We start from the raw sequence: 22,946 nt of genomic DNA on the forward strand, positions 1-22,946 counted from the left end.
TCCTAGTGCTTCTTGTTATTTTATATTAAAATTACTATTTGTACCTAGCCCACTGCTTTGTGCCTAATTATTCTAACAGACAGAATAGGTTAGATTATGTGGTTGTAACAAATGACCCCAAATTTCAATGGCTTATAACAAAAGCTTATTGCTCATTCTCACTAGTTCCACCATTTTCTGTAGATTACCATGCAATTTGTTGCCCTAGGGATTCCACCACTGGAAATTTATAAATATTCACAGGAGACTATAGGAAGTAGATGAGTATGTTAAAAGTTTATGTTAGGATCCTTACTGGAAAATCTAACTCTGTCCATTGATAGTGCCTAGAAGCAGCTAAAGCCTAGTAGCAACAAACACACCTGGAGCCCAGATTTTGGTTTTTAAATTCCATTTATCAATGATAAAAGAAGTTCAAGACTCCTTAGAGGAATGTCTGATTCTAGCTTTGGGTCAGAGAAAGATCACTTCAGAAAATAAGGAAACATTAAGAACACATGTGCCCACTGAGCAATTGATAGACATTTGTATTGTTTCTACGTGTGTGTGTGTGTGTGTGTGTGTGTATAATGAATATATACATATATTCATTCAGTTCTCTTGGGAATATAACTAAGAGTGGAAAGTCTGAGTCATAGTAACTTTGTTTAATATTTTGAAGATCTGCCAGATTGTTTTCCAAAGAAGCTGCACCATTTTATACTCCTAGTAGCAATGTACTAAGGTTCCACATTCTCTACATCCTCTCCAATACTTGTTATTTTTCTCTTGTTTTTTTCTTATAGCCATTTTAGTGGGTGTAAAGTGACATCTTATTGTGGCTTTGACTTGCATTTCCCTAATGAGTAATGATATTAAGTTAAACATTTTTAGTGTACTTATTGTCCATTTGTATACCTTCTTTGGATAAGTGTCTGTTCAGATCCTCGCCTGTTTATTCTATTTTATTTTATTTTATTTACTTATTTTTAGAGAGAAGTGTTGTTCATCAATGTGTTGTTCACTCTCATGCACCACCCCCCTACTAGGGACCTGGACCACAACCCAGGCATGTGCCCTGACCAGTAATCAAACTGGCAACCCTTTGGTTCGCAGGCCAGTGCTCAATCCACTGAGCCACACCAGCCAGAGCCTCTGACCATTTTTTAAATTGGGAAGGTTTTCATTGTTGAATTGCAAGAGATTATTTTTTGTATATTCTGCATACAAAACCCTTATTATATAGATGATTTGCAAATATTTTCTACCAATCTGTGGGTTGCTTTTCACTTCCTTAATGGTGTTCTTTGAAGCATGAATGTTTTGAATTTGGATAATGTTCTATTTATCTTTTTCCTTTTGTCATTTGTGCTTTTGGTGTCATATTTAGCTCTTGCATTAGGCTTTCAATTTATTTTTAGCTGATTTTTATATATAGTATGAAATAAGGGTCCACATTCATTCTTTTGCATGTGAATACTCTGTTATCCCAGAACCATCTGTTGAAAAGACTATTCTTTATTTAATTGTCTTGGAAATTTTGCTGAAAGTCACTTGACTGTAAATGTTTATTTCTGGATTATCAATTCTATTTCATTGATACATATGTTTTATCCTTATGCCAGTACCACATTGTCTTAACTACTATAGCTTTGGACTAAGTTTTGATATTGAGAAATGTGAATCTTCAAATTTTGTTCTTTTTTAAGATTGTTGGCTATTCTGGATCCCTTGGACTTCCATGTGAATTTTAGGATTGTCTTGACAAATTCTGCACACACACACAGAAAGAAAACCAAGTGGGATTTTAATAGGGATTGTATTGCATTCATAGATCAACTTAGGGAATATTGCTATCTTAACAATATTAGACTACAGATTCATCAACATGGGACATTTTTTCATTTATTTAGTAGTTCACTGGGAGTAAGGCTCCAACATAGTCATTCAAGGATCCAGGCTACATCATTTAGAATATGTCTCCTAGGTCATCAAAACAAAAGTAGAGAGAGCTTAAGGGCCATGCACCAGCTTTTAAAAGCTTCAGTTAGAAGTGAACCATATATCTTTTGCTAACGGCAATTGGCCAGACTAGTCACCTGACCCTAACTGACTATAAGGGGCCTGGGAGAGTCAGGGTGCACATGGAGATTCAGTGAGCAGCAAATGTCTGTTATGAACTGGATCGTCTTCCCTCCAAATTCATATGTTGACACCGTAAGTCCCACTGTGACTATATTTAGAAACACTGCCTCTAAGGAGATAATTAAGGCAGTAAAACTGGTGGAGCACTAAACTGATAGGACTGGGGTCCTTATAAGAAGAGAAAGAGACACCAGATCTCTGTGTGTGGGTATGTGTACAAATGTGCATATGTACAGAGGAAAGTCCCTGTGCACGAAGACCCAGTGAGGACTTCAGGTCAAGATGAAGGCATAGGTAAATGCAACTTGCCTCCTCTCACAGAAGAAAAAGAAGATCAAAACTATGAACATTAAAATGGAAATAAATTCACAACTATCAACAACTGAATCTAAAAAACAAACTAAGCAAACAAACAAAACAGAAACAGAATCATTTGGAGGGCTATCGGTTGGGAAGGAGAAGGGAGAAAATAAGGGAAAAGCTTCAGGGATTAAGAACAAATTGGTAGGTGTAAAATATACAAGGGGATGTTAAGAACAGTATAGGAACCGGTTCTGGCTGGTGTGGCTCAGTGGATTGAGTGCCAGCCTGTGAACCAAAGGGTCGTTGGTTCAATTCCCAGTCAGGGCACATGCCTGGATTGTGGACCAGGACCCCAGTGAGGAGCATGCAAGAGGCAGCCACGCATTAATGTTTCTCTCTCTCTCTCTCTCTTCCCCTTTCTCTAAAAATAAATAAAATAAATGTTTAAAAAAGAACAGTGTAGGAATTGGAGTCGACAAAGAACTTAAATGCATGACCCATGGACATGAACTAAAGAGGTGGAGCGGGGAAAGGGGGAAAATTGGGACAACTGTAATAGCATAATCAATAAAGTATATATATTTTAAAAAGACCCAGTGAGAAGTCTATAAGCCAGGAAAAAACACCAGCCACCAGCCATGTTGGGAACTTGATCTTGGACTTCAGCCTCCAGAACTATGAAAAAACAATTTCTGCTGTTCAAGCCACTCAACCTACAGCAACTTGTTATAGTAGCCTGAGCTGACTCATGTCTCAGCCACACGGAGGGAGAAAAGAACAGAAAAACAGATTGGGCCTTATTGTAGAATCTTTAACATTAATCTATACTTAATTGTTAAATTAAAAAAAAAACTTTGGATTTTTCCACAGTTTATATAGTGATACTTCATCTTTCCTCCAAGATGTTTATGAGATTTAGGAGAGGAGTACATTGTTGTCACACACACATAACTAGGTACTTACTGTTTGATTTACACAGATTACAGAAGTCATAAGCACAGCACCCAGAGGCATTTTTTTCAGTCAGTTCCACCTTCAAATCTGGCTCTCTTTTCATTCTCTTATTTCTTTATGTCCTTCTAAGGTAGTTCCCTAGAGGCAAAGTGGGACACTATTACAAGAGGAAAGGAGAATGAATGCTGGGTAAGCAATAACAACAGACATTAATTACGTGCCTCAGTATGAAAAGATGCAAGGTAACCACACAAGACTACGTCTCTTTCCTCTCCGCTCCCAGGAATGGAGAAAGCTATGTGCCGCTCAAATCCATTTCTTGTTTTCAGAGATTAATATCATGTAAGCCCCAAATATTCTCTGTAAACTTTAGACATATATGTAATTTTACTTAAGTGCATAGATAGAAAGATAGGGATTTTTTTAAGTATAGTTTTTTTGGGGGGGAGGGGGATTGTTTCTCCTCTCATAATCACTGTGTTACAAATTACCCCACAACTTAATGACTTAAAACCACAATAAGCATTTATTATCTTTCATCATTTGTGTGGGTCAGGAGAAGCTCAGCTGAGTATCGGGGCAGTTCTGAGAATGCAGTCATTATTGAAGGCTTATCTGGGGCTCCAGGATCTGCTTCCAAGCAGACCTGGTGGCACACTTACATGCTCTGCAAACCAGTGCCAGTTGGCGAGAGACCTCAGTTTCTCTGTGTGTGGGCCTCTCCACCAGGCTGCCTGAGTGTCCTCACTTGACGGATGGTTTCCCTCAGAGCAATCTATCCAAGACAGCACGGCAGAAACTATAATGCCCTTGTTGACTTAGCCGGGAAATCACACACTGTCACTTCTGCCATGTTATGTTGGTCACATAGACAGCGCTCATTCAGTGTAGGAATAGACTGTATTAAAAGGTGTGAATAATAAGAGGCAAGGATCAGCGGTGCCTACCATGCTGCCCCTCCCCATGTTAATGATGTACTGTATATTGGATCCCCAGAATAGCAGGTCCTAATTCTTGGAACCTTTAACTGTCATCTTATATGGAAGAGGGGTCTTCGAGGATGTGATTAAGTTAAAGAGATTGAAATGGGAAGGTTATCCTGGGTTATCCAGGGGTGCCCTCAATGCAATCATGGTGTCCTCATGAGACAGAAGCAGAGGGAGATTTGACACACAGAGAAGAGAAAGCAATGTGACCACACGGGCAGAGACTGGAGTGTGAACCACAAACCAGGGAATGCTGGCATCTGGAATGGCAGAGAAACAGGTCCTCCTGAGGGGGCACAGCGCTGCCAACACCTAGATTTTAGCCCAGAGAAGCCAGTGCCAGACCCTGGCCTTCAGGACTGTAAGAGAATAATTTTATTGGAGAAGGGAGTATCTTTTTTCTTTTTTTAATAATTGGAGACCATTTTATCTTTTATATATCACAGTGATTAGGAGGAAGACCTTTAGAGCCAGATTATCCTGCATTTGAATCCCAGCTCTGTCATTTACTATCACTGTGGTCCCAGGCAAGTTGCAGTGCCTCGTTTTCCTCCAGAATAGGGCCAACAATGATACCTACCTCGAGTTTAGCTTTAAAAAATTGTGTTAAGATGCACATAACATAAAATTTACCATCTTAACCATTTTTAAGTGTGCATTTGGTGTTAAGTACATTTACACTGTTGTGCAGTCTTTAGAACTGACCTGGGCTTGTAGCTCAGTTGTTTAGAGCAGCATCCTGATACTCCAAGGTTGCAGGTTCAATCTCTGGTCAGGGCACATAAGAGAATGAACCAATGAATACATGAGTTAAGTGGAACAACAAATTGATGTCTCTCTCCCTACATCCATCTGTCTCTCTCTAAAAATCAGTAAATGAAATACATAGTTAAAAAATAATCTCCAGAACTCTTCATTTTGCTGAATTGAAATTCTGTATATGCCCACTCACTAACAACTCCCTGTTCCTCTTTACTCAGCTCCTGGAAACCACCATTCTGCTTTTCATCTCCATGAATTTAACTACCCTCTGCTGTTGGTGGCAATTTGTTGCAGTAACCATAGGAAACTGACACAGTATCCTTCCGCCTGCATGTTCATACAATCTCAAAGATATATAAAGGAACATAAACAGTTTTATACACACATACACACATAGAGTATTTTACCACTGTTTTATAAAAAAGAAACTGTATTGCTTATCATTTTCCTTGCTCTTTTCCCTCGTGTTTATTTTTTTTAACAGAACAAGGCTTTTAATTATTTTTATTGCTCAAATAAGCTTCATTTTTTCAAATTTAGCTTTCCGACCCTGTGCTTGTGCCTTCAATACTTTCACAACGGTGTTCTGCTCCTCAGTGAGGAGAGCACACTTGGTCCTGTCACAGACACACTGAGCACATGCGGATCCACCACAGGCCCCGCTCGTGGGCTTTTTCGTTTAGACAACCTCATTAGAGCTTTAGGCCTCACAGCAGGAACTCCGTACAGTCAGCCTGTGCACACGCCACATGCAGACCTGGGTGCTTTCCCTACTTTCTTGGTATGAAGATAAACAGTTCTCTTCCCCAGGGGGTCTGGGACAGCCTAGTTTGTTGGAAGCTATATTGTAGGACCACCTCTGACAGTGTATCAAATGCCGGACCATTGTGAATGACTGAAGACAGTGTTCCCAAAAGAGTCACTCAACATGTTTACTACATTTTTTTCAGATAATCATTTCATCCTTTCACCTTGGGCAAACCTTTTTAAAAGCACCCTTACAAGCTTCCTGAGATACTGAGGTCTAAAACATGTCCAGAGGGCTTCTTCTACAGCTTCACAGTGGTGGTGCCCTCTCAATTATTCAAGCCCTCACGATCAGGTTTGGGGGTTCTATTTCTTCCTTCCGACATCTGTTTTTTGCACCATTCCTTAGCATCTCCATCAGACAGGGGCAAGGCAATGAAAAAGAGGTGAAGCATTACTCAGACACAGAGAGATCAATGGAACACAAGGGCCTAGGAACCAATTCTTAAAGCAGTCATTGTTTACTTGTCTTAGGGATGCTGGAAGAAAGCTTGGTGGCTAATATTTACCAAGTCATCTGCGGATTTGAGGAAATGTTACTGCCTACTGTTGATTTATTAAGGTTTTTTGCCCTATTTTTAGATAATCCTGGCAAAGAATAGTCCTTTAATATATGTTGGAGGGACATATTCAATCAACAAACATTTTATTAAGCACCTACACAATGTACTGGGAGTCATCCAGGCTCTGAATGAATGATCAACTCAGATCTTTACTTCTTGCCCTACCAAGTAGGCCTGCTATTCTATAGAACTGCTGTCATAATTAGTAGGGAAGCCCTGACCGGTGTGGCTCAGTTGGTTGGGTGTCATCCTGCAGAGAAAAGGTCATCAGTTTGCTTTCAGTTCCCTGTCAGGGGACATGCCTGGGTTGCCAGTGCAGTCCCTGGTCAGGGCATGAGCAAGAAGCAATTGATTGATGTTTCTCACAATGATGTTTCTCTCTCTCTTTTTCTTCCTTCCTTCCCTCTCTTTAACGATAAATGAATAACATCTTAAAAAAAAAAGAAGTTAGGAGGGAGAAGTGAGAGAAAAATGGAGAATAAATGTATCAGTTCTGCATTGGTTTCTTAGGGCTGCTATACAAAAGTACCACAAACTGAGTGGCTTAAAATAGCAAAAGTTTATTTTCTCATAGTTCCAGTGGTTAGAAGTCTGAAATTAAGGTGTTAGCAAGGCCACATTCCCTCTGAAACCGGTAAGGGGATCCTTCCTTGCCTTTCCCTACCTTCTGCTGGTCTGCTGGCAATCTTCGACATTCCTTGGCTTGCAAATGCATGTCTCTGATTTCTCCCTTCCTACTTGGTGTCACCCCTGAATGCCTGCCCACACATGGTCATCCTGTCATCGGGACACCAGACACAGTGCAACAGGGGCCCACCCTGTCCAGTGGAGCTCATCTTAACCAATTACATCTGCAAAGACTATTTCTGAAAAAGGTCACATTCTGGAGTACTGGGGGTTATCTTTTTGGGGGGAACACAATTGAACCCATAACACATTTGGATTGTCAAGTGGTTTAATAAGACATTTGAATTATGGATTAATCTGGAAGGTTGTTTTTTTGTTTAAAAAAAGAGGTAACATAGAGTGCACTCTGGAGCCAGAGTTATTTTGAATCCTATCTTTCTTTACCACTTATTTTTTCTCTCTTTTGGATAATCAGCCTCTGAAGAACAATTGATTAAAATGTTTTCAGAGAAAATACATCACTTAGGAAATCCTATATATATAAAATTAAAAAAAAAAACTAGTTCCTTTTGGATTTTAACTTAAAACGGCCTGTAGGCTCCATCAGAGGAGAGCCAATACATCACCACGGTACCTGCCCTGGACAATCTTAAAAGCAGACTTAAGCATTTGCTGGTCCTGGAATGACCTCCCTCCAGCCTCAGAAGAGCCAGAATGTAGATTTGGTTTCCTTAGAGAGATCTCCAAGGAAAAGAGAAGATTCTCATCCCATCTGTCAAGACTTGGAGAAGAGCACTGCATTCTGTTTTCATGCACAAAATTAAAACACAGTATGTCATGCTTGGTGCCTACAATACTGAGCGTTAGAGTCCTTAGGTAAGTGGAGTGGAGGGGATACTGACGAAGTTGAAAACAGACAGGATTGCAGAGGAAGTCAGGCTTCAATTGTTGAATCAAGACGCATTGCCTTGCCTCACTCAAACATCACAGCATTTTTTTTTTTTTTTAGCAAAAGGGCCTTGAGGGGTCACTAATTCAGTAGTTAAACCAAAGAAGTAACTGATTCTAAATAAGTGCAGTTTGAGAATAATTGATTGATTGATTGGTTGATTACTAAATTCTAGTGGATTCAAAGTTCTTATCCTACAATGGTTGTCAAAGTATGAATCCGGTGCCCTGGCCAGGGACCCGGTTGGGTGGAGTGTTCTCCCGTACACCAAAGGCTGCACATTCAATTCCCGGCCGGGCGAGTACCAGAGGCAACTGATGGATGTTTCTCCCTTACATCACCATTTCTCTCCCTCTCTTTCTTCCTCCTTTCCCCTCTCTCTAAAAATAAATAAATAAAGTTGATATTTAGAAGAAAGATAAAACTCCAAGGCTAAAAGGATTCTTGCTAGACAACTCAACCAGATCCTTAGACAAGGCAAGCCACAGTGATAAGACCTTGAGGGCAGAGGATGAGGAATTTAATCAGATATTAAGGGTTGGGGATTTTTCTAGCAGGATCCTTGCTAAAACTGAACTAATAGCTTAAGGACAGAGCCCAAAGTCAGGGCCTTGAGCTTTTAGAGAAACCTTGATTAGAATTATTAGGTCAAGGAGACAGTCTTAATTACCCATTAGGATTAAAGGTAGACGAGCCATCTCTCCTAACACCATTTTACAGATGAGGAACCTGAGGTATGGAGGGGCTATAGGACTTACCCCCCTGACGTGGACACTAAAAGGCAGTGCAGACACTAGGGCCTAGCTTTCCCCGAGGCCGTCAACTGAGCTTGTTCTAAACTACACAACACAGAGCGTGGGAGAAGATGATGGCTGCTAGACAAACTTCTTCTCAAGAGAGACGTGGCCCAGTGAAGAACTCTGTAATCTTGTACAGCTCAGATTTGGAATTCACCTATTAGCAAAACCTTGTAAAGATTAATTTTTTTAAATCCTCACACAAGGACATTTTTACATCGCTTTTAGAGAGAGAAGCACCCTGCACATGCTGATACCGGGGATTGTACGTGCCTACACCAGGGATTGAACCTGCAACCCAGGTATGCGACCCAACCAGGAAATGAACCTTCAACCTTTTGGCTAAGGGACAACACTCCAACCAACTGAGCCACATTAGCCAGGGCTAAAGATTAAATTTTTTTTAAGAGCAAAATTTTTTTTGCCCTGGCAAAGTGGCTCAGTTAATGACCCATTGTCCTGTTCCCCAAAAAGCTGAAGGTTTGATCCCTGGTCAGGGCACATACCTTGGTTGCAGGTTTAATTCCCAGTCAGGATGCATACAGGAGGCAACCAGTCAATGTTTCTCTCTCTCTCTCCCCCTTCCTTTCTCTCTAAAATCAATAACCATATCCTCAGGCAAGGATTAAAAAATAGTAATAATAAAATAAATAAACATAAATATAACTGCTACCTGTTTTGTAAAAAGAACAACAATTTTTAAATTTTGGTGAGAACAATTTTAGAAACTAACATCTGCTATGACCATAATATCATTAAAAGAAATGACATTTTTACACACACAAAAAATCTTAAGGATTGATTTTTTAAAAATATTAGATAAATTTGGATTACAAAAAATTTTTTATTATGTATTTTCTTGTTATTTCCCCATAGTCATACAACTTTGTGAACAAATGCTTGTGTGAGGTTCACATGGTCAACACCTCATAAGGAGCTCAAATGCTCTGCTTTAGACCTCTGACTGACCAACAGGGGCTCTGATTGCCTGCCTCACCCTGCAATGTACCATCACCAAGTAGTCATTTGATAAATGATCTTTGATGATAAAAATGATGAGAAAAGAATGGATTTATAATATTTATTACAGTTTAGAAACTACGTGCTAGAGGTACAGAGGATCTAAATTGCTTTTCCAAGGTCACATAGCCAGTTATAAAAGGAGCTGGTGCTGGAATTTAAAGCTTCCATCTCCTTGTTCAGAGTCCTTCTTCCTTAGACCACACCGACTTGACAAAGGAAGTCTAATAGGATGACTCCTATTTGCTTGGGGGAATACATTAAGCAGGCAGGAAAGATATGATGAAATCAGATGCCAGGGACTTATTACAAAATATAAAGATAGTATCAACCCAGGAGATCTCAGGAAATTCAGGAATGTTAAGTTCAAGTGGCAAGAAGACAGTGAGGAGGAGCCAAGTTTGGGGGGAGGGAGCCGGGAATGTCTCCCTGTGATAAGACACAATTGCTAGAGTGGCCAGGCTGCACTTAGGCAGATGCCAATCAACTTCTTGAGGTCCAAACTGGCAAGGCTTCTTAGACAGGATTTAACCAGGAAGATAGGTAAAAGGAGAATCCATTTAATTCAGATATCCCCAGATAGATGTATTTACGATGTAGAATGCTGGACTGAGAGGGGAGTCAGTGGAAAATAGCACTGCACAATTAAACTTTGATGTGTACATCAGTGCAGTATCTTTGTATATTATATTTCTGGTGCATTAAAACATGGGGAAACCACAATGTGGCATCTTAGATAATTAAACATTATGCAAGAAAAGGAAGAGGAAGTGAATTTACCATGACAAATGGTTTGAAATAATTTGTGGTAAAAATCAAAAGACTTCCTACAACCAAAACCTGTTCTAGAAATTGAGCCAGGTAAGTCATAAAACAATACCTGTTTAAATTTTTGCTGCATGAAAGGTTCTACAGCAATATATCCTATAATTGACAACTGTAAGATTCAAGTTCTCTGAATTGTTGAGCATCTGTCTTCAGAGCACTTTGTAGTTTCTAAGAAGGTAACATGGGCAGGAAGCAGAGAAAATAACTTATGGTTTCATGTGCCTGAAGGAGGTCGCCACAAAGATCATATGGGATGAAGTAGTTGTGTCTTTAGAAGTGCCTTCTGGGCTAGCTGCTCATAACTGCTCTTCCTGGTATACCAGCCTGTCTGGGAAAAGTCCAGCCATTGTTAATATAACGAGGACAGTTTGCACAACATGGATGTAACCTGGCAACCAAGGAGAGTGGACTAGAATGCCCTGTGTGAACAGTGACAACTTCACTGTACTAGTCAGTGGGCGCGGTAGGTACTGTCGAGTGAGCATGTGTACTGAGTAGACCAACGAAAGTGCACCAGATTTTTTGTTAAGCTTGAACATTCCTCCATGGAAACTATTCAGATGATTCAAGAGGCTGCAGCTATGGGCAACTGGAGATTGGCAGCTTCATCATAACAATGTGTCCACTAATGCATTACACCTCACGTAGAATTTTTTTGGTAAAACATCAAATCAAAGAAACTCAGACCCTGTACAGCCCAGATGACCATGAATGGGATTCAGGAGACTATGACAGGGCAGCTGATGGTGACTAGGAGAACTGTGTGAGGTCCCAAGGTGCTTTGAAGGGGACTGAGGGATTATTGTCCTAAGTTCAGTGTTTCTTGTATCTTCTTCAATAAATATCTCTATTTTTCATATTATATGGCTGGATACCTTCTGAGCAGACCTTTGTATACCTACTAGGGAAAGTTACTCTGGGCTTCTGGGATGTATTCAGATTCGAATGCAGCTTCCTTTTTCCTACTGGTAACAGTCAGAGAAGGCTATTTCCTCTTAGTTCCTAGCTTCCCTCTTTACATGTCATGGCTTTAATAAATTAACCTTGCCCTTATTTAATTAGCCAACAAGTTCTCCTTTGTAAATCATCCTAGTTTAGTTACTAGATAGTTCAGATGTAAGGATGTTGCAATACAATGCAAAAACTGTCCGAGTTCAAAGTATCCCTGAACTTTAAGACTGGGTGTTTGTTAGTTTGTCCATTTGTTTTGCATTGAGGAATTGTTTTCACTTACTGTGGTGCTCAGTTTCTTAGATGTGCTTATTATGGAGACTTTTCTCATTATTCCTGGGGTTGAAATACTTGCCTGTCCCACATACTTGCCTATGTGTGGTCTGTGGAAGAACTGGTGTTCACGCTGGGAAAACGACAGTGACAGGGAGGCCCGAGCGGTGGCAAGAGGGGGAATGCTGGACAGCAGCCCAGCCAGGACTGTTCCACACAAAGGGAGCAGTACTGACCTCGAGGACGTGGGTGGCATTATGACCTTATTCCTCCTTCAGGGATGCACTATAAATACATGCTCAGCTTTATTCATCTAAGAATAAGCAGTCAGTTCACTGATCATGACAATGCAATGACACTCAAATTCAGAACAGTAGCACACTTTTATTTTTTAAACCTCACCCGAGGATATATATTGGTATTTTTTAACTGAGAGAGGAAAGGAGAAAGCAAGAGAGAAACACTGATGTGAGAGAGAAACATTGACTGGTTGCCTTCTGTACATGCCCCAACTGGGGATCAAACCCATGACCTCCCGTGCACTGGATGATGCTCCAACAATTGAGCCACCCAACCAGGGCAGTAATATAACTTTTTAACATAAGGAAAATGTAAAGAAATCCAGATGAGGACAAGATGCCACATTTTGGCTTACCCAGTTTGCTGGTGGTAGGTACAAAACAGGCATTCTCATACACATCACTGGTGGGTATAAGCTCCTACAATGTTTGAGAAGGTAAGTCAATAGTGCATTAGTTTGTTAGGGCTGTCACAACAAAGTACCACAGACTGGGTAGCTTCAACAACAGAAGTGTGTTTTCTCACAATTCTGGAGGCTAGAAGTCTAAGACCAAGGTGTCGGCAGCGTTTGTTTCCTCCGAGGCCCCTCTCCACGGTGTATAGATGACCGTCTTCTCACTGTGTCTGCACACTGTCTTCCCTTTGTACAAACCTGTGTGCACACTTCCTCCTCCTACACGGACACCAGTCATATGGATTAGGACCCACACCCATGACCCATTTTAACTTAATTATGCTTTTAAAGGCCTTATCTCCAAATACAGTCATATTCTGAGGCATAGGGGATTGGGACTGGAAATATGGGCTTTAACAAGGACACTTTGCTGAGCTATTCTACTTTTAGGAATTTATACTAAAATAGCAAATGTAATTCCTCAAATTATAGGATCCTACATTACTCTCTAATAATCTGCTTTTCATATTCATTATATATTTTGAACATTTATTTATGTATTTAAACACCTACAACATTAATTTTATTTACTATCTGGTATCCTATCATGCAGACACATCATTATTTTAATAACACTCCTATTTTTAATTTAATTTTTTTGAATAAGAAATATATTCACACAGTTCAAAAATCAAATTTTATAAACACAGAAGTCTCGCTGCCATCCTACTCCCTGTCTCATAAGTAACCCCTATTATTAGCATGCTTTTTGGCATTTTCTTACACAGATAAAAGCAAAAGCAAATATACCTTCCTATTTCCCCCTGCTTTCTTATACAAAAGGGACTATACTATTTACACTGCCCTGCGTCTTACTTTTTTTTAACTTAGTATATTTCTGGACCTTCTCCATTATCATCACAAGAGTATCCTCCTTCTCCCCTACAGCCACAAAATGGACAATTGCCTGGATGAACCATAGTTTATTTAACTAGTGTCCTCTAGAGAAAGTTGTTGCTCATCTTTTTCTACTACAAACAGAGGGGCAAAGAATAAACTTATGCATTGGTCATTTCCTACAAGTACAGGCTTACAGCTAAGATAAACTCCTAGGATTGGGCTTGCTGAGTCAAAATGCATTTCTCCTTTTGATAGACACTGTCAAATTGTCCTGCAGAGGGGCTGCACCACTGTGTCATCAGACCAGCAGTGGGCAGTGATTCATTCTTTACAACTTCCCTAGTGGGTTGAGGTGCAAACTTGTAGGTGTTTATCAATATCAAAGGCCTCAATTTTGAACATTTAATTGTTTCTGCTTTTGCTATACTTAGCAAGACTAAAATTAATGTCTCCATAGCTACACCTTTTCTCATATTTTAATTATTTTCTTAAAATAAATTTTTCAAACTTGATTACATTGTTTGAAGAGTACTTGCATTTTTAGGGCTTTCGATCTGTTCTCCCTATTTGGGGATTCATGAAGTCTCCTGTTCTTCTAAGCAATACTTTCCACTCCTGTAATGTAATTACTGCTCTGAGGTTATACAGCTAATACACAAAACTTAGAAAATTGCTTTTCCTTAAGCATTTAAACATTGATTCTAAATTTATTAATTAAAATCCTTTCAGTGACTTAAAATTTAATTACAAATTTAATACAATATGAAGGATTATTTAGAATACTTAAATGTCAAATAGCAGTGACAAAAACTTGCACTTACTATTTTAAAATAGCAACATCATGAGTTCAATTCATTTTGAAAAAATCTGTATATTTTTTCTTACACTTTCCTAAGGTGGTAATATTAATTTCTATACTTTCCCAAGGTTATACTTTTTTGGTAATTTTATGAGAGCCGAAAGTTATTTTGAAAAAAAGAGAAAAGAGAAAAGACTGCCTCAGATTAGGTTACAGAGCCTGGGCTGTCAATTTAGTTGATCTGTAGTTGTATCTTACAAGAGATCCAAACCTAAATCATCAGTCATCAGAATACCTCTTTCTACCACTTCCCCTTTTTAAAAATAGATTTCTTTTTTAGAGCAGTTTTAGGTTCACAGCAGAATTGAACAGAAAACACAGAGAATTCCCATCTACCCTCTGTCCCCACACTTGCACAACCCCCGCCATCAACATCAACCAGAGTGGTGCCATTTGTTACAGCTGATGAATCTACTTTGACACGTTGTAATGACCCAAAGTCCTTAGTTTACAGCAGGGTTCACTCTTGGTGTTGTTCATTCTGTGGGTGTGGACAGATTTATAATGGCACATGTACCCACCACTTTAGTGTCATGCAGAGTAGTTTCACTGCCCTAAAAATCCTGTGTTCTGTCTGTTCATCCCTCCCTCCCACCTCACTGCTGGCAAGCACTGATCTTTTTAGTCTCTACAGTTTTGCTTTTTCCAGAATGTCATGTAATTGGAATCATATAGTGCATAGCCTTTCAGACTGACTTCTGTCACATAGTAACATGCATTTAAAGTCTCTCAATATATTTTAATGGCCTGATAGCTTATATCATTTTAGTGCAGAATAATATTCTATTGTCTGGATATACCACATTTTACTTGTTCAGTCACCTATGGAAGGACATCTTTGGTTGCTTCCAAGTTTTGGAAATTTTAAATGAAATTAATTAAACATCTGTGTGCCAGTTTATGTGTAGACATATATTTTTAATTGATTTGGATAACTACCATGAAGCACAATTGCTGGATTACATGGTAAGAGTATGTTTAATTTTGTAAGAAACTGTCAAACTGTTCTAAAGTGGCTGTACCATTCTGTGCTTCCACCAGCAATGGATGACAGTTCCTATGGCTATGCAGCTCAGTCAGCTTTTGGAGGTGTCAGTGTTTTGGATTTGACCATTTTAATGGAGGGGTGGTGGTATTAGGAATTTCCTAATAAAACTGTTGTATATATAGCCCAGTTGCCCTCTCAAATGCTCTGAAGTGAGGCCATTTAGGGACTGTGTTCATCATGTGGCTCTTAGCAAATAGTGGCTCTCTGGTAGGGATTTCAAAGAATGTTCGATAATGATTAATGATGAAATATTGCATGTATCTCTGTAAACAATGCAATGGCAATTAAATCATAATTAATTAACAAGTATCGACAAAGTAAATTTAAAATTAACCACAAATTTGAGACTCACTTGCAGTCGTGATGGAGGCATAGGTAGACATGCTTCGCCTCCTTGCAACCACAGAAAGAATCACAACTATGTCTCAAAACAAATAAAACACAGAATTGTCAGAAAATTGAGCTGTATGGAAGTCCAAAAACCAAGGATTTAAAGAAGCCTAATTCATCCAGACAGGTAGGAGGGGCAGAGATGCAGAGACAGGTGGGCAGGTACAAAGACGTGGTGTGGCACCGAGAGGCCGTGGGAGCAGTGGAATGGGTGGTCCCACATTCACTTGTGGTGGACAAAAATCAGGATGAATACTTTGGGAGCGAGCAACCCCAGCCCCAGGCCAGACCGCACAGCCCAGGGTTCCAGCACTGGGAAGATAAATCCCCATAACTTATGGCTGTAAAAACCAGTGGGGGGTGGTGGCAGAAGAAACTGCTAGATTTTCAGGAGACTCCACTTAAAGGGCTCACAGGGACTTAGAATCTATGCAAACGCACTCTGGAATTCAGCACCAGGGCAACAGCTGGAAGGGTGCCAGTTGTATGCAGGAAGTGTGTAAAGTGACTGAAAATGGGGCAAGTGCCAGGCAAACCTCCAGAAGCCAGGCAGCAGCATTGTCCCCTCTACGAGCTCTCCCCACATAGAGCCACAAAGTAGTGAAGTGGGTTGCCCTAACCTGATGATTACCCAAGGCTCTGCCCCACACAATTCACAAGTGCCTTTTCTACAATAGGCCACACTACTAAAAAAAGGAGTCAAAGCAGCTCAACCTAATATACATAAACAAATACAGGAAGACTGAAAAATTGAGGAGACAAAGAAATATGGCCAAAATGAAAGAACAGAACACAACCCCAGAGAAAGAACTAAATGAAACAGATAACCAAGCTATCAGATACAGAGTTCAAAACACTGGTTATCAGGATGCTCAGACAACCCATGGAGTACAGCAAGAGCATAAAGGAAGAAATGAAGGTTACACTAAGTGGAGGTTACACTTAGTGTAATGAAGGTTACACTCTCCACTCCAAAAGTGGAGAAGAGGAAGCTGGGATTCAAATCAACAGTTTGGAACACATGGGAAAAATAAGCATTCAGCCAGAACAGCAAGAAGAAAAAAGAATTAAAAAAAAATGAGGATTGTATGAGGAGTCTCTGGGACACCTCCAAATGTACCAATATCTGAATCATAGGGGTGCCAGAAGGAGAAGAGGAAGAGCAAGAAATTGAAAATTTATTTGAAAAAATAATGAAAGAAAACTTCCCTAATTTGTTGAAGTATATAAACATACAAGTCCAGGAAGCACAGAGAGTCCCAAACAAGTTGGACCCAAAGAGAACCACACAAAGACACATCATAATTAAATTGCCAAAGGTTAAAGACAAAGAAAACATCTTTAAAGCAGCAAGAGAAAAGCAGAAAGTTATCCACAAAGGAGTTCCCATAAGACTGAACTGATTTCTCAAAAGAAACCTTGCAGGCAAGAAGGGACTGAAAAGAAGAATTCAAGTCAAGAAAGGCCAAGGACCTACATTCAAGACTACTCTATTCAGCAAAGCTATCATTTAGAATGGAAGGGCAGATAAAGTGCTTCCCAGAGAAGTAAAGCTAAAGGAGTTTATCATCACCAAACCATTATTACATGAAATGTTAAAGGGACTTATTTAAGAAAAAGAAGATCAAAACTACGGACATTGAAATGGCAACAAATTCACAATTACTAACAACTGAATTAAAAAAAAATTAAGCAAACAACAATAAGAACAGAATCATAGATGGGGAGATCATTTGGAGAGCTATCAGCTGGGGGTGGAGGGGGGTGATAAGGAGGAGAATGGGGGAAAAGGTGCAGAAATTAAGAATCATAATTGGTAGGTACAAAATAGGGGGATGTTAAGAATAGGATGTTAAGGATATAGGGAAGCCAAAAAACTTATAGGCATGACCTATGGACATGAACTAAGAGTGGGGATTACTGGAGGAAAAGGGGTACCAGGTAGAGAGGGGCAAATGAGGAAAAACTGGGGCAATAGCATAATCAAGAAAATATATTTAAGAAAATTAAATAAACTATAATTAATCACAAATATACTGGATGAATGTAAAGGCTTTTGTGATGAAATTAGGGTGAGAAAGAAGGGTAGTATAAATGGGGTTGAGTGACACTGACATGATTTTGGGTTAGCCTAGAAAACTAATCTAAAAGATATGTCTGGCTGGTGTGGCTCAGTGGATTGATTGCCAACTTGCAAACTGAGGGGCTGCCAGTTCGATTCTCAGTCAGGGTATATGCCTGGGTTGTGGGCCAGGTCCCTAGTTGGGGGTGTGTAAGAGGCAGCTAATTGATGTTTCTTTCACACATCAGTGTTTCTCTCCCTCTGTTTCTCCCTCCCTCCCCTTCTCTCTAAAAATAAATAAATAAATAAATAAATAAATAAATCTTAAAACAAAAAAGATATACGTACTTCCCTAAAATAACACAACTTCTAAAAGAAATTTTTTGAAGTAGCAAACAACTTAGTTATAGATGGCATTTGGAAGACTATCCTTTCATTATTTTGAAAAATGAATTTTGGGTAAATGGTCTTTTCATTAAAAACCCACCAGATGAACAGGACTCAGTATTTTAAAATCATTTATATTACATATTACCAAAAAAAGTTGGTTCTGATTTATGTTATTTGTCAGAGCCATGCCTTGTCCATTTTAATCTGTTAAATAAAGTACTTAAATGCAGAAACACACTATAAATTTACTTTAAAGTTGATAAATAGGTAAATAGATAGGAGAGACCTTAAATTATAATCAATAAAGAACTGAAACAAGCAGGCATTTTCTTTTGTAGATTGAAGGATAAATTTATTAGAGTCAGAAATTTCAGATCATGCAGGGTTTTACTTTTTATTTTATTTTTTTATTCTCACCTGAGGAATTTCTTCACTGCTTTTTAGATAGAGGAAAAGAGAAAGAGAGAGACATTGATCAACTACCTCCCATACATGTCCATCTGAGGCTCAAACCCACAACCTAGGTATGTGCCACGACTGGGAATCAAACCCACGCCCTTTCCATTACAGGATGACGCTCTAACCAACTGAGTCACACTAGCCAGTGTTGATCATGCAGGGTTTTAAAGGCCATTTGTAATCAACCCTCATTTTCATTCTTTATTCAATCAGACCTATTTTCTGATGCATCTTTCGATAATGGTTTGACTTCCCATACGCACCACTGCCAAGCCAGCCACCAGGTCTACCCAGCCTAGCTGCTCTCACAGCCTGCTATATGAGTAGTTAAAATGTCCCTTTTTTACACCCCATCCTAACCCACTCCAGTCCTCTACTTTGGCATATTCATTCTAGGACTTTTTCCTTTGTAGTTTTAAAAGTGCTATTTTTTATACTGAAAATTATTCTACTTGTCCATAAGATACAAATATTTTACATAATTTTTGCAGTTGAGATACTGGGGCTATGTTGATCCATTGCTATTTCTTAAATGATGCCTCTGAGCAGAAAAGTTTCATGCCTTAATTAATTGGACTGACACATTTATAGCATATGAATTGAGCTTATGCATTTATATCACACATTAAATATATACATCAAATGCATTTATAATTATTTCCAGTTGGCCAGCCCAGGTCATTTTTCTTTCACTGTTTTCTCTGTATTTGTTTTCCCTGTTAACTATAGAACATAGATGGATACTTTTCTTAAGTACATGTTTGGACCTAAGCTATGGTTAAGAGGAGAAAGACCACCTCCCTTACTCATGTTGCTTGCGTGAGTACTTACTGAACAGCCGCTGTGGGCCAGGCAGAACGCTGGGTACTAAGGATACGAAAGTGCGCACTTCCTGTCTGTTTAATCCACAAGTGACTTCGGTGCAGTGCTTATCAGATCTTTGTGTTCTTGGGAGTCATGTGAGGGTAAATGCGAATTCTGGAGTTTTCAGCTACCCCAATTTTAACAGTTTGGGGTGGGGCCCAGGAATTTGCCTTTGAGCAAGTCATTGCAGTAACTCTGACGCAGGTAGTCCATTAATAACACTTTCAAAATACCACGTCGAATTCTATTCAGTGTCTTATATTTGTGCCAGTCGTTCTGTGCTATTCATGAAGTTTTTAAAAAATGCTGTTTAAAGGAAAATGTTATTGCCCTGACCAGTGTGGCTCAGTTCGCTGGGCATTGTCCTGCAAAGTGGAAGGTAGCTCGTTCATTCCTGGTCAGGGCATGTGCCTGGGTCATGTATTTGGTCTCTGGTCAAGGTACGTACGAGAGGCAACCAATTGACATTTCCCTTTCACATTGATGGTTCTCTCCCTTTCTTTCTCCCTCCCTTCCCATCTAAATAAATAAATAAATAAATAAATAAAATCTTTAAAGGAAAATGTTATTTAACCATTTCCCTTTTCCATAAATGTTTATTCTCTCCCTGCCATCTTAAAATTAGAAATCTCATCACTTCTTGGCCTTTTGGCTAAGATCAAGTGTAGTATCTATTCTTATTGGTTTAATATCTGATATGTCCTCTATCCACGGACAATGTATTAAATGAATTTTTGGAATTAGGAGACGGAATAGGGGCTTGCTCTGTCCACTCCACGCATAGACCTGGTATTGCAGTACTTCCAGGAATGCTGCACCTGCACAAAAAAAAATGAGAAATCTTTTCACATTTAGAGATTACCAGTTAAGTATAAGAAGATTTATAGTATGAGTACTTTACTAAAAACCTAGAAATTAATTTTTTCTACCATTAAACTATAAGATCAAAAGCCCTGAAACACTATTACAACAACATTATCATTTTGTAAAAGTTCAGATTTCAAAGTTTACTATTCTGAGTCTGTTTTTTCTTCATAGATACTTTTCCTGCAAATAGGGTCTCCTGCTTCTCAGAGAAAAGGAACATTTAGTTTTTCTAGTGCATCTAAGGGCGTGAATTATGATTAATGTAAGATGCAGATTTTAGTCACAGGCCTAGTACTTTGAAAGAGACTGTGGAAATAAGTTTTAACAAAGCAAAACATTAAATAAACTCACCAAGTAAGTTTTTAGAGCTCTAATCATACAGGTAGAATTTGTTATTTTTCTCACTGATAGCTATGATTAGGCAGAGTCCCTCACCCAATCCCAGTCTTAAACTTTTCTTTCAAACTCATTGGCGAGCATCTCTTACAACCAGGCTGATAATGGCCTCCAGACTCCTCCCTTTACTACATACCTCTTTTTGCATTTCAACTGCAAGCTTGCTTAGTCTTTTTAAGGGATGCCCTAGCTCATCCTACAGAGAGGAAATCATTCCCTTTGTTTTCTGTACAACCACTGCCAATGCAGCTCAGGGAGACACATGCACTCATAAAGTAACAATTACTTGGATACCATATATGATCTATGACTATCTATCTACCTATCTATCTATCTATCTATCTATCCATCTATCTATCTCTCTATCAATGGCAGATGTATGTCAGTTTTTGAGAGCATTTAAAAATCCCTGTGGATTTTCTGTTTTCTAATAAGCAGGAGATGGTTATCCACATTACAGTTAAATAAAATGAAACAGTCCCACCTTATCTTTTAAAGCAGCTGTAATGCTTTTGAGCTAATTGAGATCTCAACAGAAAATCTTACAACAGAAATAATTTTGAGGTGTTTATCCAACCAAAATGATGCCTAAGAAGATAGTATCTTACATAATGAAGAGTGTTGATCATCCAGGGACAACATACACAATATCAGGAACACAAGATAAAAATTATTTAATTATTACCACCTGAAAAATGCTATATATTAACTATAGATCTTGTTCAGGTATTGTTTTCTTCTCAGTGTGTGACATCTTGTCAGGAAAAGGGTATTTGGGGTTGTGAAGAATGTTTCATGTCTTTAATGTTGAGAGCTAGAAGAATTTTAATAGGGCAGTCTCTACTGATAGCAAATATATGAAAATGCATCTCAGGGAGATTTTGCTGCTGACTCCAACTTGCCAGACACAGAAATTCTGCCTTTTGAGCAGACTGAGGAAAGGAGTGTGTCAGGAATGAAGCAGAGAAGGAGCAGGATAATGATTTGCGACAGAGGTTGCCAAGAACCTTGAGTTTCAGTCCCCCCTTTTATTTTCGAATATTAAAAACAATGTATTTTTTCTTTTTTTAATGGAAAATAAATACAATGGCTTTTACTTCTAATTTTATTCAAATTTTATTTCACTGGGCCTTTTTCTCAACCAGAAATTTTTACTTTATTCTGTAATAAATAACTTGGAACTTGAAGTTATATCATAAATTACCAATTTCGTTCGATGTATAAAAAAATCACAGGATTTCTTCAGAATCCTTTACACACCACTCTTCTCCATTCAGCTTATTTCTGCAAGTGTGGAAGATTGGATCCCAGGGCTGCTGCGTACAGTTGGGCCGGTTGCAACAGCCCACAAACTGCACAACCATATGTGGTCTTTCTGATGGCAAAGGCTTATTTCCTGACACTTCCTGAGCATTGTGTTTGCAGGTTAATATGAATAGAGATTAAAGAAATACATTTTGTCAGTAGAGAACCCCAACGTACCCTTTACACACTGGCATGTAAGCCATTAGCTTTTAGCACAAGAGAGAAAAAAGATCCAGATATGCCAAGACCAGGGCAATTGCATTATTAAAAATATAAATAAGCAATAAACTCAAACAAAAAATGGAAAGTCACCACGGAGGCATTTTATGTCATTTAAGGCATAAGGGTTTTGGTAAGGCTTATAAGGGCCCAGTGGTGGTGATTCTACTCCTCCTGCAGCAGGACTTCCATTCATTCCTGGTATCGGTATTTCCAAGCATGGCTACTGGCCTCACGCACCTGATTTATCCTAGCATCTGGCTGAGTTCACAGATTTTCTTGTCTTTCTTTTTATTAAATTGGGGTGATGCTGGTTAAATATTTTCTTTTTGAGCAAATGTGTGGTTACCAATATTATACAAATTTATACCTGAGCAAAATGTTGTAAAGAGCAAATTTAAACAGAATTCCTTGTAGCAATCTGAATTGGATTTATTATTAACCAAGAAACATTAGCAGGCTTTACACCTTAATCATTTCATATATGCTGTAACTAAAAAGTACATGTGGCTAAAGTATTATTGATCTATTACACAACTAATTCCAAAT

At 38.9% G+C, this 22,946-nt stretch overlaps 1 non-coding gene across 1 annotated transcript; it reads left to right on the forward strand.

Annotated features, from left to right (window-relative positions):
• The first annotated feature begins 20,242 nt into the window (after positions 1-20,242).
• Positions 20,243-20,433, forward strand: LOC114495918. The gene has a single exon (XR_003684574.1). It is a non-coding gene; the product is annotated as a U2 spliceosomal RNA (small nuclear RNA).
• Positions 20,434-22,946: the final 2,513 nt, after the last annotated feature.

The sequence above is a fragment of the Phyllostomus discolor genome, chromosome 4 (assembly GCF_004126475.2).
Source record: "Phyllostomus discolor isolate MPI-MPIP mPhyDis1 chromosome 4, mPhyDis1.pri.v3, whole genome shotgun sequence".
Taxonomy (NCBI): Eukaryota; Metazoa; Chordata; class Mammalia; order Chiroptera; family Phyllostomidae; genus Phyllostomus; species Phyllostomus discolor.